General features: G+C 42.6%; 1 long non-coding RNA gene across 13 annotated transcripts in view; it reads left to right on the forward strand.

Moving 5' to 3' along the window:
* The window catches only part of LOC132246464 (uncharacterized), a 189,028-nt gene extending 170,754 nt beyond the window's left edge, over positions 1 to 18,274 (forward strand). For 11 of the 13 annotated variants that reach the window (XR_009457770.1, XR_009457768.1, XR_009457767.1 and 8 more), the window contains one exon: positions 17,386 to 18,274. This is a non-coding gene — a long non-coding RNA (uncharacterized LOC132246464). The other 2 variants (XR_009457766.1, XR_009457764.1) reach the window with 2 other exon arrangements.
* Positions 18,275 to 25,495: the final 7,221 nt, after the last annotated feature.

Raw genomic sequence — 25,495 nt, forward strand, 5'->3', positions numbered from 1 at the left:
ACAGTAATGCAGAACTATAGACTGGCACCAGGAATGGGGAGACTGGCTGCAGTATTCCCGTCCTGCTGCTATTTCTGGTATGCAGAGGCTCCTAGAGAAGTGTCTAGTGGGCCAAATTTAAGTCCGTGGCGAGCGTAGCGTCTTCCTTTACACGCTAACCTTGGTGCACTTTGTCATGTGCCTTTTGATGTGTTTGGCTGCCAGTGTTTTAATAGACTCTAGATGCCAATGAAGTAACTGAAAACAAATCCCTGAGCCTTCATATAGTAAGACTTTAAGCCTCGTCTCCTGGGAGGTAGGGGTGACTGGTGGTTAATGGAGCCTTGCCACAAAGTTCAGACCCGGAGCTGAACTCTCCCCACAATAAAAGGGTATTTCTATGTGGAAGATCTCATCCAAGCCCATCTCTAAGCCCCAAGCCCTGTCATTATGTATCTTGGCACTGTACGCTCACTCTGTGAGAAGACCCTCTGCCCCAAAGAGTTTACAGTCTAGACAGTCCAAGATGAGACCGGAAGCATGGCGGGTCAATCGGATTCTTCTGAATTTTAATTCAGTGCCCTAATCGTGGGATCAGGCTGCGCTGGTCAGGTCTGTACTATGCTCTTCCCCTACCAGGATGGCTCTGAGAGCATTAGAAAGGCTGTAGTCTGTTTCCTGATTTACATTTAGCTCCTGAGCAATATTTAAGACCCTTCTGTGTTTGGAAAATGATTGTCCCTGTGCTTTTCCTTACTGAAGCTGAAGGCAGTAATCGGCGGGCTGAAAGAACCTGTAAAACAAGCTTTGCATCTTATCCTTTAAATAACTCTTTTTTTTTTATTTTCCTTTAAAGTTTAACTGTGCACTTGTTAAAAGTGTTGGGCGTCTGAAACATGCATGAGGACGATAACGCTGTGGGCCTCTCCCAGCCCGTCGTCTCAGAGCTCTTCGCAAACATTAATTAAGCCTCAGAGTCAGAACCCTCTCCTCACACGAGATAGATGTGCCAGCCTTGCTCCTTTTTACATGGGGGAAAACTGAGGCTCAGACAGGCTGAGTAACTTGCTTAAGGGTCCAGAGTGAATTAATGGCCGGGCTGGGAATAGAACCCCGGATTCCAGACACCTGGCTCTCGACTATATTCGCTAGATTACATTCCCTCTTTTCAAAGCGATCCTAGTGCTTCTTGTCTATTGAAATGTAGGTCACCCAGCACTGTTATTAATCACAGGGACGTCTCATTTTACAGACAAGCAGTAATGAAAAATCTTTTCTGTTCCGCGTTTTACTTTTTTCAAAGGCAGCAAAAGGCTAATCATGCAATTCACCGAAATTAACTTGTACGTGTTTGTTTGCAATTAAAGAACTGGAAATGAATAGTTTCTTGTCGTAATCATAGCACCCAGAGAAGATAGGGGTTGAAATGGGACCTTTGTGGTCATCTTCAGCAACCCGGTCCTCTCCAACAAGCACTGAACAGTAGGTGCCAGCTTTTTAGCCTATAAAATCCAGCGTAATTCTGTTGATATCAGCAGAGCTGCCATGATTTACACCAGCTGAGAATCCATGTACACTTACACCAATTGTACTGCGTTTGCTATAACGACTTCCCCTCATTAAGCAAAACAGTTCCATTTTCCGACGACATTAACTGCAAGGTCAAAACGTGTTCCTATCTACATTTCGAGGTGAAGTTAGTGTGATTACGGTAACACCTAAAGACCATGCTCACAGGGCAGGGCCCCATTTATGCTAAGCACTAGACAGACAAGTAACAAGAAGCAGTTCCCATGGACGGCAAGCTCATGCTTTATCTGAAACTCTCCTGTGTCCATGATTTTAGAACTGTTACAACACATGGAGTTGATAGCCGATGGCTTCTGCAGTAACCATAGCCAATTCCAGCAGGGTAAAGATGGCACTCTCCATTTGCAACGCAATCTAGGACGTGAACCTTTCTGTCTGCCTCTTCCATCTTTCACAGCTAATTAAGATTTTGCTGTTTAGAACACAGGATTTAATTGATGCATGGCATAGTCTAAAAGCCAACTCACTTGTCCAGAATGGAGTTGAAAAACAGGAATATTTTTTTTTTTAAATCCTCTTATTTATCCACATATAATCATGGACAACACATAGATACACAAGGGTTGGTCAGGGGAGAAAATCACCTTACTGAACTCAAGACGGGTTAATCCTTTGCAGACCAAACCCGTGTGTGCACCAAACTGAGGGCCGAATGCTCCGATGTTCTGCCGTTGTGGTACAAAGCAAATGGCATCATCTTGCTTCTTGGGTGTCTTGCACGTACTAGAATAGTGCAGCTCCATTGCTCTGTGACTGGATTACTCACTACAGCCACCATTATCCACAAAAGATAGGGTGAAGAGACCTTGGACAAACATGTTTGTAAAAGAAAAACACACTCTTAAGCTCATGAGCTGTCAAGTAAAGCTCAATTAAAGTGATTTGCTTCCATTAATATGCCTTGTGTTTGGAGTTGAGAGCATACAGGTGAGTCAGAAAAATAACAGCTACTTTTTCAAGGAAGAGACTAAATTGAATTGTTGGTGCTGAAGAGGAGCTTGTGGTCACATCAGCCAAACTCCACCTTTGCTGTTGGCCAAATGAGATATCAGGCAAAGACAGTGAGAATAATTTGGACATTACACCTTCCATTTAAGGATCTTAAAAGGCACCAGGATTTTGGGTAAGCATTATTGTGCCCCTTTTACATATGGGGAAATGGAGGTAGGAAGAGGTGACATGACTTTACCACTGACTCACTATGGGACAATGAAACCACAAACCTCTCAATGGAATTGAATAGTGACTCAGAAGCTTTAAATCATCAAACTGTTTGCTGACTGCTGAGAGAGGATGTTGATACTAGTGGGTTCTGAAAACTGCCATTCACAAGAATCACCCTTTCCAAGCATCTTTAAACTTCATAATTTGTATCCTTCCCCATGTCAGTCATGTTCATGGATGAACTTGGCAAAGCCTTATCTTACAATTAAACCCAAGTCTTTCAAATTGCCCGCTGGGATGGATTATGAAAAGTGCTAAGAACCTCTTAACTCCCATTGACGTCAGTGGTGAAGATCAGCACCTCCTTGGATTGAGCCAGGTTGCTGGAACATGAAATTGGAAATGGAAATGGAAAGACAAATGGCCGTTTTTCTCTTATCCTTCTTTTTCCCGTTTCCTGGTTAGCTCCGTTACCTAATAAAAGGAATGGAAATACAAACCGATAGGCCAGATCTTCTCTTAAAGTAAATTGGCACAACTCCAATGACTTCAGCTTGGCCAACTATGTAGATGTATGTGTGTATATGTATTTAATAGACTCATATATATTTGTCCTGTAGCTCAGGTTCGGAGTGCAGTCCTGATTGTCATAGTTAGTTGTGATGTGTTAAAACATAACGCTAATGTTTTGTGTTGATTTTAGCACCTTTCGTCCGGATGGATTTCAAAGTGATTTACCAACTGTACATTGCACTGAAATGCAACTGTGTCTGGGGCAGGACATCGGTAACTAACCACTTCACAGCGTGGAAAGAGTACAACATTTTGCACAAGGACCCAAAACCATAAAGCCTACCTGTACAGGAAGTAAACTGTTCATATAGAGCAGACAACTGCCAAGTCATTAAGGTGTCATGTGAATGACCTCTACACACTAAATTGTATGGAAGCCTGTTTTGTTCATCTGCTGTAGGAAGGTAGAGGGCCTTGTTCAAGGCTTAGAGAGCTTAGTAACCTATGGTCACAGGAAAACTTGTGTTTTAGATGTGATGCTTAAACCACTAAGCTATCTTCTCTAGCAGATCAGTCCTTCCCCCGTCTTTTTCCTTGCTGAGCTACTGGTTCCTATGTAAGTCCCCACTGTGACTTAAGAGGAGTGAAAAATTCCCTTTTATCCACAGTTCCTGAACAATTGTCCTATATAAAAAATAAAATCCATCTTTCTCTTCTATTTTCCATATTTCCTTCTACAAGACTTCTCTTTACCCATGGTGTAGCTCAGATCACAAGACTCTTTCCTGGAACCTGGACCATGGAGGGGATTGCTAAATCTCCCCATCTGACTCCAGCTTATGTCAAGAATGACCAAATACTATTATCAGTCACTTGCATGTTGGATGGCCTGAACCAGGTGCAATGAGATTGGTTGTCTCTATGAGGTTGCTAGTGGACAGGAGTCTGCATCACAACTACTATTAACTAACCTCAAGAGAGAAACCAAGGTTTGAATGGGTCTTGGAGAGGTCCAGTGATGTTTTGCCCCTTTTGTTTTAGGATGGAGGCACGTTTGGGGTGGAGAACGCTTGCTCTATCACAACCCATTCTTTTTCACAGATTCTTGCAGGATACAGATTAGGGGCAGATTGTCAGCTGCTTTTCCTCGTCTTGGGCTTAGTTTGAGCAACCATCGAAGGGAAAGACATTCCATGCACAAATACAATGTACCAAAAGAGGGCTAAGGATACAACTTGCATGCCAGCCTGTGGGCCCTTAGTCTCCTGAGTCTGAGTCTTTGCAAAACAACCTTATTGCAGGTCTAGTAAATAATGTGCCTGGATGCTAGTGATGATTCATAAAGGCAATTAAAAGAGGAAAGTGCTTTGCCATGAGTGTGATGTCTTAGTTAAAAGGCATCCTTCAGTGTGTGTGTAATATAGCAAATAGTGGTCACTGGGACAGTGACCACTATGTTTAAGGTTCTGGAACCATTTCCAGTATATTTCTTGTTGTCACATGCTCATAATGTTCCCAACTGTTCAGCTTTTTGGCTGGTTTTTTCCATGTTTGTTTGATGTCTGCCTGACGATAATCCCCCCTCTCCCCTACCCCATTTGAAATTTGTGCAACATCTTGCCTGACACTTTTGACTTACTGAACAGTGGGGCACAAGTCTGAAACTTGGCCTGGGTAATAGGATCACAAGGTTTGAGTTCACCATATTTTTAACCATGTTACCAAATAATGTTCTGGCCCCGACACAGATAGAACATGTTTCATGAACATGGATTTCAAAGAATTTTGAGTCATCTATACCAAATGAGAGAGAGCCATGTTCAAACATGACTGGGGGATATTTTTCACTATAAAACTATCCCCAACATTATCCAATTGCTCAAGTGAGAAATAGGTCCTAAGGCACATTATAGAAAGAGGTATGTAAGCTTCTGTCTGCACAACTTTTATGATTTTTCTCAGTCAACCTGCTCAATAATGAGCACTACTATTCAAGTCCATTCTAGAGCAAAGATTTCTAGTCCTGCCAACTTATAAAAGCAGATGTCTCCATTTGTCTTGGGACCTCCAAATATTTCAAAGCTGGGTCTCCAAAGGTGAGTGCATTAATTCATTTTATCATCAGAGCCTGCTATATATATGTGTGTGTGTGTGTGTGTGTGTGTGTGTACATATGTGTATATATATGTATATGAGTATGGGAAGCAAAATAGTTTACTGATTTATCATGGATCATTAGAGAGAGTAACTGTATTTTTTAAACATTGCCAGTATAGATACAATAATTAGAGATGTGCTTTTGTTAAGATCGCCAGCCACTACCCACTTGTACAGTACCCTTGGGTACTAAATAATTACCCACTTTGTGTGGTTATCTAGCTCACTAATTACCCACAGAAATTGGGGTCAGGTGTTAACTGCTTGAAATAAGTATCCTCCAAAGGCTTGACTAAATTGTATAAAGAAATGATGCGTTTGCAGCAAAACTTAAAAATGTCTCTCATATTTGGGGGGGGGGGGGTAAAGAACAATATGCTAATTTTCTTTGTGATGCTAAATTCCTGCACAGTGCTGCAGATCGCCCAATGGGGGTCAAAGGACGAGCAGCAGGCACAGGCATGCTCATCCCCATTAACTGATAGATAAAGGCTGGTTCTTCTCCAGCGCATGCTCAGGTGATGCTGACACTGGTGTAACTGGGAAGAGTCAGGCCTGTCGATGTTGAGGCTGCTCCGTTTCTCCAGTGCCTGAGCGTGGTGGCACAGCAGTGACAGCATCTTGCTACAGCATCAGAGGCATGAGCTGGAGCACAACCTGAGTTGCGCTAAAGGATGTCCCCCAGTCTCTTGCAGCTGTAAATCATAGAAAAACAAGGCTGGAAAGGACTTTTAGGTGGTCATCTCCACCAAGTGAAGGCAGGATCATCCCTGCCTAGACTAAGACCTCCAGTGATGGAGATTTCACAGCCTCTTTAAGGAATCTCTTGCAGTGCGTAGCCACTCTCATCTTAACTGAAATCTCCCTTTTTTGCAATGTAAGCGCATTGCTGCTTGTCCTTCTCGTGAAAGTGGAGAAAAAATTGATTGCTATCATTTTTATAACCCTCTTTGTGTTTGAAGACTGTTATGAAAACACTTGTCGAGGCTTCTCTGTCCTAGATTAAATAGTCCCAGTTCTTCCTTGTTTTCCAAATTTTGCATACTTTCCATGCGTGTTTCTCTAGACCTCTTAGCGTTTTTACTGAGGTACGGTCATTCAGGTGCCTGGATGCAATGCTGTTCACACCCCTTCCTTGCGTGCCAGGAACTAGCGCGTGTTCTCCGTGCTAGCCCAATAGGCCATGTGTCTCAGCGGGACCTTTGACTTGATAATCATCTAGTTTGACTTGCTCCATAACCTCAGCCATCACCTAGAAGTTTCTCACAATTTACCCATGTACTGTATAGCAGTAGAGGTACTTTTCTATATGCCCATTTAACTGCTGTGAGCTTTGGATGCATATAGAGAGTGCTTATGTTCGACGACTGCTGGTGGTAATGATCTTTGAGTAATTCCTGTCTCCAAGGGAGGTACCCCAGTGAGTCAAAGCTTTCTGGACAGCCCCACCCTCACCAGCCTCCCAAACACTTATTCCATAGTCACTTTTCCTCTGCCAGACCCACACAAGACGTCCAGCTAGCCAGAGTCTCAGGAGATCGTTCCCTCCTTCCCATTTTAGCTGCAGCAAACTTAAAATCCCTGAAACGAGTAAGAACTAAAAAAAAAAAAAAAAAAATCCCTAAAGCCCTTGAAATATTGGCTACTTATAACAGAGGTGCGCTTGACCTGGTTTCTAACCTGGTGTCTGGCATTGGTGTTGCCCTTCTCCCATCAGCAACGGCACCGGTTTCTGTGAGAATTAGTCCGACTAGACAACTATCTGCATCTTTGTGCACCTCAATACCTTTGAACGCCTGTCCCTAAGTGTCTGCACAGTGTACATAGTAAAACAAAGAGCCAGTCTTATTTATTTAGGATTAGATGCTCTTCGAATGAACGGCACCTTGGTTTTCAACAAGCCCCTTTTGTGATCCCTGTAGAAAGAGGCATGATCGCTTGCTAACTACCCCCCCACAGTCCAGGCAAATGAAGTGGTTTGGGAAAGGCATTGCTAGTCACTGATACACCTTGGTGTGGGTCTCCTGTATTGGGAAGTACCTGTCGTCTGCTTTGTACCAGCACAGCTCTGGGAAAAAAAGCAGTGGCCAGCCTCTTCGAGAACAATACAGATTTAGTCATCATCTCTGTCTCTCTTTTTTTTCCTTGTTGTTAACAGTCTGTGTTATTATTTACCGTTATCAAGGGATTTAGTTTGATCAATGAAGTGTATATGCATCTGACGGACATTTGAAGAGGAAATGCATGGAGAATGAGTAACATGTCTGCAGCAGAGGGTGTGTGCGTGCGCGCGCGCGCGCTTGTGTGTTAGCATCAGTGCTAGAAACATTGACTGATGAGTTCATTTTAAAATCCAAGGGCATATAGCTGGTAAATTAGCACATATTGCAAATATAGTCTGGTGTGAGAGAGAGCAAGACTGCCATTGAACGGAGAGGGGTGGGTGTGGAGGGATGGGGGGGAGAGACTGTCAGCTTTGAAGTCATCGCAAGCATGAGACAGAGAGTCTGCCTTCCTTAATGCAGACTTAAAGCGTTGCTATTTCCACGAGATGCTGCTGACTGCAGTGTGGTGGAGAGGGGTGGGGGCTTGGGGGAGGGAGGTGAAAGCGAACCAAGATAGTAGTGGTTAAATCTATTCTTTTAAAATTCAGATCCAGTGAGATGCTAAGCAAAAAAAACTGTAGACCCACCACGACCATCCTCCTGCCGCCCTCCCCGCCCGCCCCCGTAACACACCCATTTTTCCTTTAACAAAAAGAGGATGGGATACCTGATCCATGTGCCTCGCTGTCTGGGGGGGAGGTTTATTATGATTATTTGTATAATGCCGTGTCTGGCCTGAGCCCTGACCCAGAGGTATATTTTTGGTCTCATTAGTAGTCAGGGAGATGGTTGAGAGTATCTGGCGCTGGCAGTCAAGTCTGATGCACTGCAACACGGAGGGAGAAGGGAAGAGTGTTAGCAGGAGGGGAGGTTTCATTCCAGCTCTTGTCTCCAAGATGTGGAAGGGGAAGTGAGAAATGATGAGAACGGCCCCAGCTTTGGAGATGTGCTAGTGATTTGGGGTGAGACAGGGGAGGGTCCCAGCAGAGCTGAAAAGATATTTTGGGAGGGGTTACTAGGGTTGGGTGGGTGGTGGTGGCAGGGGGGGGGAAGTATTGATTCCTTATTCTGCTAAAGATTTAAGTAGGCATGCAAGGAATCTGTAGGATAGTTGGCAAGGGATGAGGGTGGGGAGGGGGGTAAGAATCCAAAAGAGTCTGTAACCAGACACTGAAGCTTTCCAGGAGTGAGACTGTGTGAGTGTGTGTGTGTGTGCGAGAGAGAGAGACAGAGCGAGACAGAGCAAGAGAAAGAAAGGGGGCAGTGTGGTTTAGTGCATCTCATCTGGTCGTTGATTTGAGCCTGATGCTTGTTGTCCCTCAACAGCCTCCCTTGCCTGTATTTTTTTTTTCTTTCCCCCTCTCCTCTCCTTTCCCTTCTACTTCACTGAAGCCTAGGGGAGCCAGTAAAGATTAAATGTGCTTTCTAAAAGGCAGCCACTTCATGCAGCTATGTCTACTACCCCCCTACCACCACCAGCAGCCCCCCCCCACCTTTTTTTTTTTTAATAAAAAAAAAAAAGAGAGAGAGAGAGACAGGGAGAGAGGAGGAGGAGGAGGAGGAGGAGGAGGAGGAGGAGGAGGACTATAGTTTAATGATGCCGGGACTGGCTGATCCAGAAGGAAAAAAAAAGGAGAAAAGATTTGAGATCCTGGACGAGGAAGGACTTTGGTGAATGGTCTGAGACTCCAGAGGTGAGAAAAGAACCAAGTGCAATATCATTCTTATTCTTTGTTGTCCCCCCTCCCCGTGTTTCTTTGGCATAGTGATATTTCTATTTGGAACGGTTGTCGAAGGGAAAGATTTAGCGGCAGCCTGCATGATCTTGGCATCCCGAGCCGGTCTGTTTCTACTAAAAGGGAGAGGGGTGGGGGGAACCGAGAGGAGAGGAAGACCACGAATCCAGCAAATGCCCGAGGCTGCAAAATATTTTCAGCTGCGTAAGGAAATGAATGGCTAATATTTCGCGTTTTAAACTCAGGGCCCCCTGTACATTTCTGATTCTCTCCGCTGCACTGCCAGGGCCTAAACTGAATAGAGGGAGGCGGTGGAAGAATTGGACCGATGTTATTTATCTGGGGGGACGTAGCGAGCTCTGGATCCAATTCTGACCTCCCCCCAAACCCTGAGCTAGCCCACTGTCTTTGGGGCTGTGCAAGGTGTAAAAGCCAGCTCCGAATTGTGTTTCTGAAGCCTCTTTGCAGCTAGGCGCTATTGTGGAAATAGCAAGTGTGTACACGGTGGGGTGGGGAACTCTGGTGTGCAACACTGGAGCTGGCAACAGGCATGTAAGGTGATTTATTCTCCAGGTTTTCCCTTGCAATACTGGCACTGGAGTTAGAAGGGGATGGGTGGAGGGGCTGCATCAGCTCTCTGTCTCTCTCTCTTCCCCCCCCTCCCCACCTTTCCCAATGACAGACTGGAGCTTTCTCTTATTAAACTGGCCTTGGCTTCATCCTTCCCAGCTGATGTATTAGTTAGCAAGAGAGGGCCGCAGTTTATTTAAAAAAAAAAAGAAGAAAGAAAGAAAGAAAGAAAAAACCAATGCAAACCCATAAAGAGAGGAAAAAGAGGCAGGCTGGAAAATCCTAGCACCACAAAGGGCAGCTGCGGAGGAATTTTTTAAGAAAGATGTTTTAAAAATGCAAGCAGATCCCCATATACACACACCCACCTCCCCCCACACCCACCCTCGCGCGCGCACACACACTCTGCTTTCTTGTGTCAAAAAATGCAGAGGTATGGTAGCTTTGTTCTGTATAATATTCCCTTCCCCATATACTCTGAAATCACTCGCTCAGCCTGGGATCATTCAAATCTACATATTCTCGCCCCCCCCTCACCCCCCCCCCCTCCTTCCCCAGCCTCCCTTTGCTTTTTCTTGCTGCTGCTTCTGCTGAAGACTGGAACCTTCCCCACTTCCAAATGGTGAGTTTTGAAATAATTTTCTTATTAACACTGTAATATTCCTGCACCCCTCCCCAACTGGACTACTAAAAGGGGGGAGAGGAAAAAAAAAAAAGGCTTAGCCTATGTGCTATTGCATGCTTTGTGCCAGACTCTGGAGAAAAAAAAAGATATCCGGTCTGTTATTATTTCTGCATTATTTTTTATTTATTTTTTAGCCGAAACAATGAAATAATTCATCGCCACCCCAAACTCTTCCCCCCTCCTCCCCTGTAATCATTTCAATAGATCTGTTTTAGTCCATTTTAGTAAGTGACCTTGTTCAAAACAGTAAGGAACCTGCTGTGCCTTGCTTGTGATTTTAATCAAAAGTATTTAAATGGAATGTATTCTCTCAACAGAGTGGGTTCCTATAGAAGCTCTTTCCTTCCACCTGTGTGTCCTGTTTTATAATCTTGAACCCTGACGTGAATTTGCCTGCCATTCTTTTTCCATTTCTTTTTTGATCCCTGTTGTTGCAAGAAATAGTTTGTGCGCCCCTCTCAATCCCTGAGACCCTAACTTGTGATGTTTAGCTTTTAAATCCACGGGTTAGGCTCTTGGGAGCTGTGAGTTGTGCTTTGGCATCTTTATTTTACTTTACTTTACTTTTGATTTGATTTGATTTGATTTTTTTGCATTTAGTAGAAAGAAAACTTTCAGTAAAACGGGGACCTTTCTTCGTTGGCTCTGATCAGCTAACTGTAGGGTAGGGGTAATATTTCTTATGGCCGTTTACCTTGAAAATATGATCGCCAATTATAACGCGTGCATGTATGAGAGAGAAAGAGCCATACGTGCGTGAGATGCATTTATAGATAGGGCATGTGTGTGTGCATCTATAGCTGCACACAATACGTGCATGCATGTGCATATATAGATAATGATGTGTGTAGACGATACAGATGTAGACGATACAGATGTATATGTATAGAGGTAGATGAAAAGACCTGGGTATGTGTGTATATTTACATGTGTGTGTGATTTCATGTATATAAATCTGCCTGAGAGAGAGGTTTGCATTGCTGCAGGCCAGCGAATATAGCCTCTACCTTTTTTTTTTTTCTTTCTTGAGAGCAACACACAGTACCCTGAGAGCGTAACAGTAACAGCTCGGTACCTTGGTGCTTGACCTCAGACCAGCTCAGCTGAAATCCCAGCATGCCTCATGCTTCCAAGTTTAAAACTGAACGATTAATCTTAGAAATGTGCTTTATGGAGAAAAAAAAAAAAAAAGTCAGGACGGGTTGGATCCTTTTAATTGTTAGATTGAAAAAAAATAAACCAAACAATAAAATGCATATGTGTACAAACGGTTCCAAATTGCTCTTCTTCCCAGCAAATGCTGAAGTTTGTTTTAGTCCGTACAACTCCAAGTTTCCAGGCTTTAACCTCAAAATTGTGTGTAAATGATGAAGCAGAAATCAGTAATGTTAAAATGTTCCCACTGTTGTTTTTTTTCTTTATTAGTTTTTTATAATACTGTAAAATTAATTATGGTTGCAACTGTATTTCTTATCTCTGTTCTGCCAGGCAATTTATAATGAAGTTACTGTACCTTTTTATGGCACCGAATGATTGTTTTATATTTGAATGCAAATGCTTTAATTTAAAACTCAATGCAACAAAAATATTAATTGATGGTGTAATATTTCAGTCACTTATCAGTTTATGATATGTCTGAGCTGGAAAAGCTTTATTTCTTTTTCTCTGATATTACATTTCCAAGGACTCTGAGCTCCATTTCAGAAAAATGCAGACAGAATTTTACCACTGAATTGTAAAGCCTTCCAAATGTGCTATAATTTCATTATCAAGCTATAAATTTGTCCTAGATTACGTTTAATTTCCAGTACCATTTTGGTGTTTAAATCCAAACGGAATATGCTAAGGGCTGCTAAACCTTTTGTGCTATCTGGCTATTGATTTCACACCTGAGATACGTGGAAAAATGTCACTTTCCCTTTGAAATATGTTACTAATCAATTTGCAATCCTTATTCTCCAAATGGCAGGGGGAAAGAAAAGACCATTTTGTTCGCGAGAGTCGAAATGGTTGTACTCCAACTAATTTAATGTATTTGTGCTGAAATCTCTTCCGAAGCCATGTCATTTTAAACAATGCCATACAGTCTTTGGAGGACGAATTGGGAGGAAAAAAAAGAAAGAGAGTTCTTCACGTTGCACTCTGGCTAGGATAGTTATTTTCTTTGCACCTATACCACAAATCCGATTGTGTCGAATGTGTATCTGTGTTTCAGTGCGAGACAGCAGGGCCTGATCCCAAGCCCATTGAACAAAAGGGAACTCCTGCCATTGATTTTGAAGGATTTGGATCGGGCTCTGAGCTCCGTAGCAAGAAACAATATCTGCTAGTGCATGTTTTATACATCTGCTACAGGCTACCGAAAGGACCGTGCCTTCTCTCTCACCCTTGGGATAATGGTAGATTTGTAGGTGCAGTCGGAGAACGTGGGGAAGGGCAGATGCGCAAAACAATGCAGGAGCTTATCTCTCTCTCTCTCTCTCTCTATATATATATATGGGAAAGGCTCCTTTTGCTGCAGAGGCAGGTTCCTCACCCCTCCCTCTCGAGCACATCACTGAAGTTCAGTGAAATGAATAACATAATTGGTAGTTGGTTCAATCACTACCAGTCTAGACTAGCCCAGACACATCAATTAGAGGGGGCTGTCTTTTTAAAGGGATAGTGCAACCGAAACAAGTAAGGCCTTATTGATACAGATCTCTCCAGCTTGGCTGAAATTAAAAAAAAAAAAAAAGGAGGGGGTGAACAAAATTGGAGTTTTTTGGAACATAGAAGGCAAGAAACCTGAGAGAAAAGGAGGGAATCAGCACCGAAACAGATTGCATTCCCGCCCCATCACCAAAACCTCCCAGCACATACTCCCTAATTCAGAACACAAGGGACGCAGGTTCAGTGGGGTTTCCGAGCTGGATCTGCGCACGTGTGATCTTTGAGATGCCAGCGTTATTGAAACTTAATTACATTATAAATATCAGGACAGTGCCATTTCTCTGTAAGCCACCGGGAATCGACCCCAAACTTATCCAACAGCGTTTTTCCTCGCTGCAAACAAGATAAAGGAGGTGTGTAGGTATATACGGCCAGGCTCCGATTGTCTTCTCTTTTATAAAATTATAAAACAAGAGTCATCCCGCAGACTTTCTGGACCCCACCAGAAGTCCCTATAAAGCAAACGATGAAAAGAAAGCTGATGTTAACGGGCCAAATTACCGAGAAAATAGCTTAGCGTTTATTGGGTGGATTAAAAATGAGAGGCAATAAAGAGCTAAGCCTGATTTTCGTGAGCGTCGAAGACGACGTTCAGTCCTGAGAAAAAGAAAACGCTAAATTGGTTGATTAAAAACACATATAATGAGACGTAACGTAACACGTTCCAAGGTAATCTGTGTAATACCTAGCGTGTAAATTAAAAGGAGGGGTGGGGAGCCACCCGGCACTGCGCGCCTGCCAACATCTTGGCTGGAATAGTGCACTCCCAAAAGATGCTAATTGAGCACGGTACCTTTGGCCAGATCAACTAGGAATTTGCACTGAGTAAGGACCGCAGGATTCGGCCCTGTGACTTCAGACCAGTTAGAGGTTCATCAGAACATGCTCTGCTAAGCTGCGAGGAGCGGTTTCTGGTGGGGCCAAAAGGTGGAAGAGCTTGGCCCAGTCCAAAATTTTGCTTTGTTGCTCTTTTCTCTAAAGGGCTGAAGCAGTACAAAAGGTTGCACAGTGCCATGGTGCGGACATGGAGAATAATTTAACTACCTAATTCCTTCCAGGGAACTTCAGGATATTATTGGGCCAGTTACCAAATTATACGACTCGCCCACAATTAAATGGCTGGTGCTGATTAGATGATTGATTAAGCCTTAATTGATTTCTGATTTAGCACATAAAGTCCTAGTAAGCCAACTGCAGCTGAAAATGAGAGAAAATACAGTCTGTATGTAGTTTATTTTTAAAAAATTAACTCTTTAGTTCCCAGATAAAGGCATCTTTGGCCATACATAGTTCAGTTCTTCTAAGTGGTAAACTATTCATCTACAGATGTAGGTACACTGAAACCCACTACCATTGGAAACTACTGCACCATAGAGAGAATAAGAAAAGAACTATTTGTCTTCTCTATTTTTAAACTCGATTGAAATAATTGTGTTCTCAAACAATTTAAACTGATTTATGGCTTTTTTCTTTTCTTTTTTTTTTGCTGCCCCTATTTGCTTCTGTTGGCTATGTTGCAAGTAAACTGGTATGCAAATGTGGGGTTAAAAAATTCATATGAGGTTGATCAAACCCAAAAAGGCAGAAGTTTTTTAAACGTTGTCTTGCACCTCTGAGAGAAGCTGGTGCTCGTCCTGTTGGGAAGTCTCTGTGCTGTCCTGCATTCCTGCAGCCCGGCCTTTTTCCCAGCCCTCAAAGTGAAAGAGCATCTCAGCTCGTCTTCACTCTTGAGAACACACACATTGTTTCAATAATCCAGGCAATAAATGCTAATTAGTAATGCTCAAGGACCCTACCAGTCAGAGTAATTATCATAATTTACCTCTTCCTTGTTAAATACATTCCTTGCTGATTTAATTTTTTTTTTTTTTTGAGGCAATAGTTTGACTATTGCTTCTTCCTTTGAAAACCCTTTCCCATTGCATTAGACATAAGTATTTGTGTGTATAATATCTGTTGCAACATGGAAACACACTTTGCTCGTTGGACAGGAATTGTAGATATAATTTTGCAGGTGGGAAAATCTATAGACATATCAGTGTATTTTAAAACTAAGATTTTCCCCTTTCCCTTCCTTTTCTGCCCCCCTTCCCATCACCACCAAAACCCACTTACTGAGGAGAACAAAGGAAATCACTAACTATAAAGCATCATTAAGTATGAACAGCAACAGCAAGATAAAGTGTATGATATGACAACATATTTTATTGCAGAAAAATAGCGATAATTAAATAATTCAGTGGTATTCTTAGCTAATTAACACACATCTTTCAGAAGCCATCAAGAAAATGGATCTCGTCAAATCTTATAATATGCGGCATTTCTCAAAGATCACATATTTTCCAATGTTGCTGCTATTGTACAAACAGATACCAGAATATGAAGGTTACAGATATGTGCAGGCTGAATCAGGCTGGCTTTCAATATGCTCCTTTTCTACATGAAGGGATCAGACATTTGTAGGCAGTGAGTGAAGACGGCAGGCATATCCAATGTTAGTCAATAATAAAAATCACAGATTGAGAGAATGGGTACTTTTAAAAATTGATCTCTTTAAAGGAATCATTATCAAGATGAGGTTCATTATTGTGTTGAGCATTATGGCGCTGGCTCCTTTTGATTTATAATTTGCTCACGTACACTGGAGTTTGAGATCTTCTGACATGGCTCACTGGGATCTTAGATTGCCCATTTTCTGCTTTCCTAACATTTAAAGACATGTCTACCAGCTTCCAGAAGACATTGGAGACCTCTGCATTTTAATTTGGAATCCAATTAAAGGGCCAGATTTTGATATTATTTGCACCAAATATAACTCTGAAGTAACTCCATTTATCTTAGTGGAGTTGCCTTAGCTTTACCATAGGGTAAAGGAGGCCAGAATGTGACCCGTGGTCTTGGGGAAACACTTTTTCCTCCAGGTGTCTGGGTCTTCATGCAGAAATCAGGGGCTACCCATAAGGAACGTGGCTATCGCAGAGAGAGAGAGAGAGAGACTGTCTGCGACTAGTGTACAGAAGAGCAGGCTAGACAAGCACCTGCAGGGCATTGGTGCTGCTATTGGAAATCTCTATGGTTACCTCCTTTCAGCTAATAATATATGATGCATCTAATACCTATTAGATTCTAGTACCAACATTTATGCACTCTTTTGCAAGATACATTGGTTAACTTGGGTTTTTACGTATTACTCATTCCATATTACTCATGCCTACACTAAACAAATGGAAGTCAATACCATTTGACAGAAAATTAAGCATACGTTGCTGTACGTAAACGGCAATATCCTACTCACTATTTAAATAATGGAAAGGGCATATAGCTTAGGGTTTAGATGCAGTATTTTTACTGCTTTTCCTACTGGCCCAAAACAACAAAGCTTTACTCACATGAACAGTTTTGTCTCCCACTGACTGCCAGACTACTCAGACAAGTAAGTCTTATAGGGTGTCTTGAATATCTCTTTATATATATATATATATATATATATATATATATATATATATATATCAAGGTAGTACTGAATGACACAAAGTAAGTTGGCCCCTTTGAGCCAGCTACTGCTCGAACATATAGTAAGACCATCTCTGCCATGTAGATATGACAAACTACACTAGACAACAAAGGATGGGTGGGGAAAATGAGGTATGCAGTTGGGAATGACTTGTCAAAAGACACGGAGAGCAGGTCACTGGTAGAGCAAGGTATAAAACCAAGGTTTCTTGGCTTGGAGGCCAGTACCCTTTCCAATGGGCCATGCCACCTCTCCTATTGCGTATATATTCATGCATTTATTCATCTAAGGAGCAGGGTCATTATAAGAAAGGACATGAATTCAACATACCAAGGAGCATTTTGAATGAAAGCTTAGCTACTGTTGTGAACAAACACCAGTTATTTAGGTGAGCAAGTCACGTTCCTTTTCTCGATGTTCCTTAGCCAGTTTTTTTTTTTAATTCTAACCCCGTGCTCTGGCAATTGCAGCAGGTGTGAGATGAGCATATGGCTAATGTAAAAACATAGTTATAGATCTAATTTTCAAGGCGAAAGCATAGGCTCCCTCGCTTAAATGCAACAGAACAGTGAGTTGTTTCTGGAAGTCAGAGACCCTACAACTGCTGTCCTTTAACAGAGCTGTTCCAACCCTAACAGATGTATTTGTAATTTACTCTAGCACGACAAGTTTGACAAACATTTTGTCTATGACATTTTGTTTTGCTGGATCTTCCGCCTATGCTGCAGTGTATTCTGCTCACAGAGCCCTGAGTTTGATGACCTCCGGTGGTGTCTTGATGGTGTGAACCAATGGTAACGGGCGATTTAAGCTGTATGTGCTTAAAAACAGAAGGTCAGTGTATAAAGGATGAGCATGGGTCTTGCTGTACAGTCTGCACTCGATGTGCTGCCCTGCTGTCATGGGTAGTAACTACTGATCATGGATTTCTTGGACTCCTATGAAACCAGCGGTCAGTTGACCTCAGCAGATGCCACCTCTTGCTGCCACCTCTCCAACCATGACTGCTAATGTAAACTCAAAGCAACGGCCAGTTGACCAACCCAAATTGATGCTGCTGTGTTGGCTGCAGCTGGTTGATTCTGCAAAGCTGTAGAAGATGGGACAAGGGGCGTCATTTGGAGTTGCGTGTGCCAAAGAGGAGGATAAGCAAAGTCAAACGGGATAGACAGTCCCCAACAACTCCCTGTGGCCATCACAAGAAGCTGCACTGATGGCCTCTGCTCCCCAGTGTTTTGCTGATCACAGGGTGCGGGATATTTCTTGTATGAGAGGAAAACCTGCTTCTTCTGCAACGGCACCCTAACTAATAATCAAGAAGTGCTGTGGATCATCTGAATGTCTGGAGCTGGCCCCGCTAGGAGAACTCTGCCTCTGTAAAGCTTGAGGCTTGCCTGAACTCTAGCTACACCAGGAGGGACAAGAGCTTGCTAAAAATATGGGTGGACTTGGTTTTCCTATGCACACATGCTTGTATCATGTCTGAACATGCAAAGAATATAATTAGCTATTCCCAAGGAATCCAGTAAATGGTGAATCTGCAAACCAATTGCCTATTTGTGCTTGTTTCATTTGATCATCCCTGAGGGCCTCATCTTGCCTTCAGAGCGGGTAGTTTCCCACAACAAAAGGGTGGATTGTCGCAGCGTTGGGCTCCTTCAGCTTCCTGGGGAAAGGCAAGGCTAAAACCAAAACGGGGCGCACAAGATGGGCTAATATTTGGGGTATTTCACATATGCACACACTAGGAAAAAAACTAGAATGGGCAAAATTTTCCTTCTATTCTACCTGTCTGTCCTAGCCATTGTGCAGCCCGGGGCAAAATAAATTTCACCAACTTCTTCCCTCCCACAGTCACATGCTTAATGGTACCATCATCAGAAACTGCTGTGAAAGAATCAGCTCTAGAAATGCCACTGCTCTGATTTTTACTGTCCTGGACAGTTGCCCCGTTTGTTTATATTTTGGGCCAGCCTTGAACCCATCAGCGTAATCTGGTATACAAGGTCTATATTAAAAGCTATCTAAATGTATTAGTTTTAATCTGCAGTGCATGCCATAGATTATTCCAGAAATTATATTACCTTTGGGGCTTGATTTTTAGACTGCGTGCTCCATTTGCTCACGTGGAATAGCACCTGTGATTGCATTTTTGGTATGGGGGACAGGTTCGAAACACAAATGGAGACCATGTTGAAAGACACCTTTGAAACTTTGGCTCCTTCTTTGACCATGCATTGTCAAAGCATTCAATCCCCAGTCAAACAAAATGAAAAATAAGTTAAAACTTTTGATTGATTGATTGATTGATTGATTGATTGATTGATATAAAATGCAATACAAGCATGGCAATATGCTCTGGTGCTATTCCAAACTTGTTCAATACGTTTGTGCTCTCCCTGAAAAGATGTCAAATCCCTAATGCTTGTAAAGCCATGGGATGTAGTCTGCACTTGTTGAGGCGAATAAAATTGATTGTACCATTTCCCAAGATAAATTTTGCCCAAATTCCAGTTGAAAAACAGTTGGGTCCGCATGAGTAGATCCTTGTGCTTGCATGGAGCCCTGTGGAAACGATGGGGTGAATGCCATGGACATGTATTTGGTGGGCCAAAGGCAATATCATGAGGATCTGGGCTGAAGGGAGCACTGCCCATATATTTCAATGGACTTGGCCACATCACTAGTTAAAAAAAAACACAGTACAAGCCAGTGGGGGAGGTGAGCTCACTGTATTTATCTTTCAGCTGAGATATTAAACCCAAGGACCCTTGTGTTGCTCAGGGACAGATGTCCAAGGAAACAGTTAGTTTTCCTTGGTACATTTTGTGTATCGTTTTGTTGCTGTTTTAATATACAAAATGAAGAAAAAATAATATTTTTGGAACTAACGCATCCCTTCAACTGCAAGGACAAAAAATAATGAGGTATAGCCCATCTCTACCTGCACCCTGCTTCCCAGGGTAGAATTTGGCTTTGCACATGCACTGGGAAATACCATATGGCATAATATTATCACCAATAAGGGACACTTTACATGGGTATTTATTCCTATAAAAGAATGGATCACACAATGTAATTTTAATAACGATATTTAAACCTTCCACAGCAGCTTCCATCTGAGGATCTCAAGGCACATTATGGCCAGTACTGAGTTAAGCTTCACAAACCCCTTGTGAGAGGTAGGTACAGGCTACCTCCTATATACAAATGGGGAAGTCAGGTATGGAGGATGAAGGCCCACGCTCGCTATGCTAAGGCCCTTGCTAACATGGGTTAGGGCAACAGCACTTCACCTGTAGCGCTCAAAGACACGATGAGTGAGGATGACAGCATTTAAGTCCAAATATTCTCCGTTTTTGAACGCTCTTGTTTTTCAGATGCCTGCCTCCTAGTGCTGCGGGTTTGCTTTCAGAAGGGCTGAGGAGTGAGTACTCAAGGTCAATAGAAGCTAGGTACTCAGCCCCTGTGAACAAGTATATCCAACTTTAATACATTGGCACCATTGAAATGGTTGGCCAGTCGACTTGCCCAAAGTCTGTGGCAGAGCGGGAAACAAAACCTTACTCTCCTGCCATCTAGTCCTTTGCTTTCACCATAAATCCCACTTTTGCTCCTCAGTGCAGTAACAGATCCACCCCCTAGTTGAATACATCTTTGTTTTTTAAATATTGCTTTACAGCTATTCTCATACACTGCTATCAAGAATGTCCTGTGATACAGCAAATACACCAGCTGAGGAAAAAGGCGGCTGTCCAACAGTCCCAAATTTATTTAAATCACACTTGTGGAGACCAGTAACTACAACCTTCTGCTACCTAGTATCCCTGAGCTCACTTAAGTAGCATCTGATGCTCAAAGTTGGGGCAGCTACAGTGGAGAGCATTAATGGGCCTTACTCTCCTATCTCCATAAGGAATGCAACAAGCTAGGGAGCTATCAGCAAAGGAGCCTGATTCAAGTATAGTAGCAGTGCCAATTAGTCCTTAAGTGGCATCCAAGGTCCCAAACATGCCACAATTTTTTCCTTGTGTTTAGAACTTATTGCCATATTAAACTCCAGGGGACAATAGATGTGAACACATTAGAGACAGGTATCGGTCTCTTCAAAATGAAGGCCTGACTTCCAGACTTGTAAAGTTTTTGAGACCTTTTGTATATAAACGTGCAGGGAGAAATCTTGGCTCTGTTGAAGGCTGCAGCCAAACTTTCATTGACTTCTCAAGGTCTGAGAGATCACTACAAACGTTATTCTCTTTCTAAATGTACCCAGACCTTGTTTCCCCTTTCTTTTATTTCTACAGTGAGGTGAAGGGAGATGGGAAAACCATCTCGAAATCAGTGGGGGGGAAAAAAATCTTAACAGTTGGAGAAAAGTAAGGTAGAGCTTTCTTCTCTGAACTTGGATCACATGCCGAACATGATCCATATTAAATCTGGTTCTACTGTACTACACTCAGGGGAGTTAATCCAGATTTATGCTGACATGACCCAGATTATATCCTGGCCCTATTTTTTTTTTTTTATGACAGTGACATTTATGGGCTTGGCTTGGGAGGTTATTGTTTTTATTTCCTCCATTTTTTGTGTTTCTTGTTCTTTTCATGCATAGTCTCCCACTGTAGCCCTCACCCCCTAAAACAGAAGGAAAAACCGGTGCTAGACTTGGTGGAAAAAATGAATGAACAAACAAATAAACAAAAAAAAATCCCCCAATTATCATCAGACCATTTATTCTTAAAAGTGGGAGCTTTGCTTGTGCAGCTATGCTTCATCTACTGGACTAAATACATTTGCAATGGTAAATAATAGCAAAGCATATGAATAATAGTCTGAGCACTTAAATATGCTCAGTGAACTTGTCTTCCCTGTGCATTCCTTATTTCTTGAGGGTTTGGTTATATCCCTTGCATCTGATTAGATAGCCTCATATTTAAAGCCCCAGATCTTTTCTCTAGTAAATGGGGAATGATTGCAATAGAAGTTGCACATATAAGAGACAAATTCATCCTTGATTTAACCTGATTGCAGTCAAGAGAATTATTTTGACCCAGAGATTGTAAAAACAGATGTTTTGACACCAAAACTAGAACTGATCCATTAGAAGCTTGCTCCTGCTGACATTAGCTAACTCTATTTGTCTTTCCATACCAAAAACAACTTGGGATCTAGATTTAATCCACTTTGCAAAGATTGCTAGTGCCATGGTAGCAGTTTACTGGTCAAGACATGAGCCGGGGGGGGGGGGCTTCAAAAAGCCCTTCTCTGATTGGCACATCTAAGAGATTAATGCAATGTATGATGGGATCTCATCTTTGTGCCTATTGTTTTTCTCTGACATTGAAGTCTTTCCTCAATTATTTTCTAAGATGCATGATTGAAAAATCTCCCCTAAGATGAGCTCGACCTTCAAATAAGGCTCCTTCATACCTTAGATATATGCTGCAAACCCTTTATGCTGGCCCTTTGCACAGGGGTGCGGGAGGAGACTGGATTTTGTCTCCTGACCTTTCCAGCCACACCGCCAATACATTCCAGAAGCATTTTTCACTATCTATTAGCAAGGAAGTTCACTGAGGCAGGGATGGACCTTGGCTGAGTGTCCTTGTCCCAAAAGGTCCATGCACGTGTGGGGATGTTGTAGAAATAAGAATTGAAAAAGCCAAGTGACTTGGACAAGAATTTTATTATCAGACTCAGGTTTAGGACTCAAGATCTGCTGACACCTGCTCCGTTGTGCCACATACAACATCATGTGCCTTGGAGACTCAGTGAAGGTTTTCAGGCCAAAGCAATGATTTCCTACAGGTCACCCTTCCCATGAGTTCAAACGCTGATTTAAAAGCCAATGCAGCAGCCAGTCGGATTCCCAAACCACTGACATGCTTCCACCCAGAAGCTTCATTAGAAGTCCCAGGGCCAGCCCCTCATACCTCTTTGTTCTCAGCAGAGGTTTGTGGATTCGCACCAGCTGAGGCCTTCCCTGAATCTATTGAGACCGGGCACTTCAAAGTTTGTGGCTGCACTGCTTACATGGATCCCTGGGACTTTGGATTAAGTTCTGTGCATATCTGCATGATTATAGTGTCAAACAATTTGAAAGTAATTCTTGTAGCTGCTAAGTGTCAAATGAAAAGGTTATTTCTGTACCTACTGTACGTTACTGATCCTTGCTTTAACAACTTTGAAAGTGGAATAACAGATGTTCATGGCAGCTAATGCATTTAAGTAGGTTCTCCTCTCTGAGCGGTCTTTGGGTTGCCCAGCAATGACCACACGGAGCCAATCCATGGGGGCATCATTGATTCCTTTATTGGCTTCTCAGTGCTTGCAACCCACAAGCTTGTATTTATGTGCCCTTAGGGTGATGCATGTAATTTTTCCAAATTTGGAACTGATACAAAACTTCCTGGAGATAGACAGAAGCAGCAGATCAAAGACAGACATGAACGTCCCACATTCATTTAATGGAATAACCCCAAAACCTAATGGTGACAATTTAAACATCAACATTATCTACTAACTATTTCACTGCTGATAATGTTCCACAAAATATCTAGCTCTCCTGACATATAAGGTAGATTGTGGTTGAAGTTTTGGTCCTTAAAAAGAGTTCCCCCTTTTTTTTTAAGGCCACCCTTTGATTCCTATTTCCCAGGAGCAAAATGCGACTTCAAAACTGAGCTACCTGAATGCAAATGATCTTTACTCAACTCAGGGAGCTAGGAACCGGAGCTAGATTAGATGGAATTGGAATACCCAGTTAGAATGAGGAATGCAATTTATTTGGCACAAAACCCGAACAAACAGCGTTTTTGTCACGTCTCCCCAATTTGTAGCTTTTGAAAGTTGGAGGGAGCGGGGTAATGTTTTTTACCTGCAAATAATTCAGTCTAAGAATTACTGAATACATTTTTAAAAGCTCCAAGGTTAAGTAACTGACTCTTATGTCTATGCCAGCACCTGTATGTATCCCGAAATGATATGCAGACTGGTAAAACATCCATGGATGTTGCATGTATTAATGCCTTCAGATGCCTCTTTCTCTGTCTTGCTTTAAGAGAGGCATGCGGTTTGGACAAGACCTGGACAGATCATGAATTGAAGCTGAAACTGGAAATAAACAATGCTCACATGGGCGCAAAAGAGGCGGGTGACGCTGGCACTAACCCCTCCCTGTCTTGTTGGATAGGGAGCTGTATGAAAAAGGCAAGGCTTGCACAGGGTAATATAGTATATCCAACTTGGTAAACAAACAGTCCAGGTACAAGCGTGGTTATCTGCTCAGACAGTATTTCATAGGCACCCTGCCACTGAAGGTGACATTAGAGGGATGCTACATGATGCCTGACATAGGGTAGGAGAGGAGAGGTGAAAAATGGACCAGCACAGTTTTGCCATGGACCCTAGTAAGACCATAAACCAGCTCTCTAGCTGAAAGTACACCGCTTCCAGGGAAGCCCCCTGGCTGTTGCAGAACCGGTGTAGGTGTTGCTCCCAGCCTTCAGACTAGGGGTAGATTGGGGCTATAGGCGGAGGGCGTTGTACTATGGCTTACCTGAGCTTCCCAGGGTCCACATAGAGTAAAACGGGACAGAGTACAGATAGCTGTTATCATTTCGACTGTTGGGCAAGCACCCCCCTGCCCCACTGCAGAATAAGGGAAATCCAAAGGTGATACAAATCGGCTTTGCCCGCATGCTCCATTTCTGCCCCATGCCGAGGAATGCAGTCATTGCGATTCAAGCCTTCCTTCCATTTATTGTGTATACAAAGATCCAGCTGCATAAACCAAAAAAGATTGGAATCAGTCTTTCGTCTGCTAATGGTCTATTGGGATCCTTTTATGTTGATCTCAGAACTTTCTCCCCCTGGCATTGGCCGAGTTAAAGAACCCACTGTTATAATGTCCAAAGCTTTATTGTTGTCCCATGTTATTCAAGAATCGTTCCAGTGTTCCTTGGTTAGTTTTTCTTCTGTTTTGCGGCTTGTTTTTAAATAATAGTAGAAAGGAAAATAAAGGAGAAGAAAGAGAAAGAATGGGTTTTTTTTTCCCCCCCTTCTTGCCTGCCTGTCTGTTTTTCAAGAACACTGGATCCAAACTCCTTCTAATGTCGCGGATCTAAATTTTAGTTTACGGGCATAAGATTATAAAATGGATTAAGTCATACGGTGAAAGCCAGATTCTTTGTTGTTGTAGTGGGCAAGTTTTGGTTTCGGTCCCAGCCTAAGTCTGCACTTCTCATTACTGGCCCTTCCTTAAAAGCTCCATCCAAACCAGAACACAGGCTCCAACTCCCTTTAAACTTCAGGGAAAGTTAAATTTTACTGAAATCTTGGATTTAGTTAAGACATTTTGAGATTGGTCCTACAGGTTGATATCTCCCACAGGCAGAAATTCCCCGCCTGGCCAGATGCGAGACCAATTTCTATGCTGCCATTTACCATGCATATTCCATGTAATCCAGACACTGATCTACAGACTTCCTGGCTTTTCAATCACGGCTATGAAGAGAAGTAGAGCGATTTGAAGACAACAACATTCTTTTCCTAACTTTTTGTTCATCGCTTGCCCAGTGGGGAAATAAATTTGCTTTCCAGTCCTTATGCCAATTGTGTCCAAGTGTCAATGATGGAAAGAGTAGTAGGAGTCTGCATGTACCAGGTGGCTTGTGCTGGGTGAATAATAGAAAGATAATTTGCATCTAAAATAAAAGATTTGGGGTGTATTTGCCACCAAAGCCCATCCCCTGCAAGATAATGCTCTGCC

Source organism: Alligator mississippiensis, chromosome 16 (genome assembly GCF_030867095.1).
Source record: "Alligator mississippiensis isolate rAllMis1 chromosome 16, rAllMis1, whole genome shotgun sequence".
Classification (NCBI taxonomy): domain Eukaryota; kingdom Metazoa; phylum Chordata; order Crocodylia; family Alligatoridae; genus Alligator; species Alligator mississippiensis.